The 4,267-nt window shown below is 39.3% G+C and overlaps 1 non-coding gene across 1 annotated transcript; it reads left to right on the top strand.

Annotated features, from left to right (window-relative positions):
* Window positions 1-581: 581 nt before the first annotated feature.
* Window positions 582-653, top strand: TRNAC-GCA. Its single transcript has one exon. It is a non-coding gene; the product is annotated as a tRNA-Cys (tRNA).
* The last annotated feature ends 3,614 nt before the right edge of the window (window positions 654-4,267 follow it).

Genomic DNA, 4,267 nt, shown 5'->3' on the forward strand with positions numbered 1-4,267 from the left:
AACAATACTCAAACACCTCTGACACATCTTGTTTACTTATTCCAAAGTTTCTAAGAAGTTCAGGCCTTACAAAATATTAAAAGCTTCTTTTCATTCTGAATCGGTTTACCCAGTTCGGGTAAACATTTGGTTTATGAAATTGAATTCTTGTTTGTGACAAAGTCCTTCCATAAAAAGCAATCTCTTAAAGAACAATTATCTTGCTTCCAAAATCCAGGCATCTAAAATACCAAGAAGTTAGAGGCAGGCCTTGGAGCCAGGTCTGAGGAATGACCTCAGAACTTAGGAGGATTTCAGATTGCTAGTAATTAGATAGGGACTCATACAGGTATCCCTGAAAGGTCAGCCCTCTAGTTAGTGCTTTACAAAAAGTTCAAAAGTATGTAAGCTGTCTGTAACATATTTTGACCATCTAGACTAAGAGTAGAAATATCCTCCCACTGTCCTCTCTCACACACACTCATGCACTCCTCAAGATTTCTATTGCCATTTTGTGACTCATATTTCCCCTGAGGTCTGCTCTTATGCATTGCTTCATTCTGGTCATACAAGATAAAATATTTGTATCATGGTACTATGCCTCCCTGGTGGCTCAGTTGGTAAAGCGTCTGCCTGCAATGCAGGAGGCCTGGGTTCGATCCCTGGGTTGGGAAGATCCCCTGGAGAAGGAAATGATGACCCACTCCAGTACTCTTGCCTGGAAAATTCCATGGACAGAGGAGCCTGGTAGGCTACAGTCCATGGGGTTGCAAAGAGTTGGACACAACTGAGTGACTTCACTATGCAGAGGACACATAGTGACATTAACTTTGAATGTCATAGTCTGACTTCCATTTGGACTTGACAGTGTCCTGTATTTGGAACCCAACTGTTTGACAATAGAGTGATCTGATTTGATGAACGTGATGATCTCTTCTTAAGAATGAATTTACTGGAGAAGAGAGGTCATAGAACTGTCAGCAACGTAGTATCAATTCCTCCTGTAATTTTTAATACTAGTGAGAATGCTACTAAGCATATCCCTGGAAATGCCAAGGAAAATACTACTTATTGTAATAATAAAGTGACAGTAATGATGGGGGAGGGGGTCTTTCTACTTTCCTCCTCAAGATCTTTTACTCTCATGGAGGAAAGCCACTGGGATCATTAGTACAATCCTGGTCATTTATAGATTAAAACTCCATAGGAGATGTGTAGCTTTGCTCCAGTTAATCAATAACCAATCATTTAATAAACATTTTTCTATGTGCAAAATGTTGTAGCAGGTTAGGCTTTGGGTTCACAGAGCTTAGGGGAAAAAAAGGCTGGACTTTCTCCTGCTCTAGGGGAGTTCACAATCTACCTAGGGAGACAAGTTTCCTACACACTAAAAGATACAATACAAAGCAATAGAATACTGGTTGTCATGCTATTGGTACAGACAATAAACATAATACAAGTTCAAAAAGGAGAAACTTTGAGTGTAGGATGCAACAGTCAAAGTAGGTGTCAGGAAGTGAAACCTGAGCTAAGTCTGATGTGAGTAGGAAAGAAAATCATCAAAATTTACATTCATATAGTGTTTTACAGTTTACAAAACACTCTTATTTATTGATCCTATTATTCATTCATGTATTTATTCAACAAACACCTTCTATATCAAAAGGTGAATAAAACATTGTCCTGATAATTAACTTGCTGGGGGGAATCCCTTCACAATGTAAACATATATCAGATCATCACATTGTACACTTTAAATATGTAATTTTATTTGTCAAATATACCTCAATAAAGTTGAAGGGGAAGCATTGTCCTTCACCTTCCTGAGCTCAGCTTTAAAATGATGAATAGCACAACTAAATTTTTTCATTTGTCAATAATAGGATACATGGAGAATAGGAAAGACGGTATTGGGGAGCTGGCCAAATAAAAGCATGGACCATTGAGCTGTACCTTCATGCAAACTAAGTTTCCTGCATGTTTTCACTACTCAGCAGAAGTCGAGGAAGTATCTGTCTTAGAAGCCGAGCCCTGAGTCTCCCCACTTCCCCTTCTGCTTTCGCCTCATCACCCCACCCCTGCTGGCAGTCCTCCAACATATTCAGACAATCTGGTGCATGCTTTTGCTAGAAAGGTAAAGAAAGTCTTGGGGAGGCAGTCGACTAAATAGAATCATAAAACTACGTCCAAATGCTGATTTAATCTTTCAGTCTCTCTTGTTGACTGAATTATGTGTTACCCAGAACTTATGGTCAGACACAGCTTTGGATCTTTGGATTCTCAACAATCTCTGTCCTCAGCCACTTTGAACTCTCCTACAGCCCCATCACACCACTTTAGCTGTGTTTTTTTTGTTTGTTTTTTTTTTTAAGCTCTGCCTTCTATTTCTTCCCAAATGTGTGGATACAACTGTGCTACCACTTTTCCTTTCTTCTCTACTAATTCATACACGTGGACATGGATGTGGGTTGGGGAGAGGGAGGGTGGGTGAGTCGTGATACCCTACACTCTGATTTTTCAAATTTCTTTTTAAAAGACTCTATCATTCTAAAAGAGTATACATTTCACTTCCACTTTACACCATTATCTAGATTCCTGCACAATAGCACCTATGTTTCCATGCTAAAAACATGCTCCCCCCAGGACACTCACCCTGGAGAGTCAAATTACTCAAAATCTCCTGTACCACACAGTTACTCTTTGAAAGTTGCTCAACTAGGAGAGGAAGAGAGAAAAAATGGATAAAACAGACTCATGGCCATTAATGGGCTTACTGTCTAGGTGGGTATGACAGACATGTAAGCAAAAAGAGTAATTAAATCACTGTAATAAATGGAATAATAAAGCCATGAGAAAAGGAGTATTTGTAGAGAATGACCGCTTATTTTACTCTTGAACTATAAGTAGAAATTTGCCAAGTTCACCTCTTTGACTATGTAAAGGGTAAAAGACGCATAGTTCAGGTATCTTCTAGTAGCCCAGACATGATGCTATCAGGATTCTGAACTACATTGGTGGAAGAAAGAGGGTCAGGGGATACTGCAGAATAAGAATTAACAAAACTCAGAGTTTACATATGAGGGGAGAAGTCAGGGTTGGTTGGGGTCAAATATGACTACCAGATTCTGTGCTTGAGTGACTGAAAGACTATTAGGTCAATGGGACAAAAACAGAAAAGTTAGTTGGAGAATTTGACTTGGGAAGGAAGATGATATTTGTCTTTAAACATGTCAAAACTGAGGTAAACATATGAAGTCCAAGAAGAATAACATAATAGGTAGACGAAAATGAGAGACTAAAGTTCAGGTTTGTGGCTGAGACAGAAATTTGAATCATCTATTAATACATAAGTGATCTTTTTGAGCCATGTAAATTGGTAGATTCTCCAAGGGAAAGAGAGAAGCACAGAACAAAGCACCAAAATTTGTGTTTCACAGATCTTGGCTACACCGATTGCCACAATTGGCTATCTGAAAACTCTGTCACTGATGAAGTGAGACAAAAATAAAATAAAATAATAAAAAAAAGAATTTCCAGAGGAAAAAAAATAATAATAATAAAAAAGAAAGAAAGAGTGGCTATTGGGGCAGCACTGAGGTAGCAGAACTAGGCTGGTGGTTGCAATACCTGGGTTCTAGTCCCAGCCCTGTCCCTAGCTATGTGCTGTTGAGCAAGTCATCAGTCCATTGAAACAGGATATTTCATTGTTCCTATACCAGTTCTCCTTGTTGTTGTTTAGTCACTAAGTCTGATTCTTTGTGATCCCATGGACTGTAGCCCACCATGTTCCTCTGTCCATGGAATTTTCCAGGCAAGAATACTGGAGTGGGTTGCTATTTCCTACTGTAAGGGATCTTCCCCACCCAGAGGTCAAACCTGCATCTCAAACCCACATCTCCTGCATTGGCAGGCAGATTCTTTACCACTGAGCCACCAAGGAAGCCCTATACCAGTCCTTAAATCTCAGTTAAATCTTTGCACCCCTTGGTTCCTCCCTCTTTTCCTAATCTGTTAAACTTCTTCATTGTTTCACTTTTTACTACTCTTTTTGTAGCATTTTCAACTTTCTTATCCCATTGTCCTTCCACAGCACTTGCTCTATGATCCCAACCTTATATCAATTTAAGCATTTGCATTTTTTTTCTCTTACACACAGGTTTTTCAACACTCCTAAAACAAATGGCACAATTTTGCAGCTGGGTCCACTAAAAATTCATACTCTCCAACCTCAACTGGGCCTTCAATTTCTTCTTGGTCATATTTCCCTCCCAATCCCCAGAGTCACCAT

Source organism: Bison bison, unplaced genomic scaffold (assembly GCF_000754665.1).
Source record: "Bison bison bison isolate TAMUID 2011002044 unplaced genomic scaffold, Bison_UMD1.0 scf7180017859323, whole genome shotgun sequence".
NCBI classification, from domain to species: domain Eukaryota; kingdom Metazoa; phylum Chordata; class Mammalia; order Artiodactyla; family Bovidae; genus Bison; species Bison bison.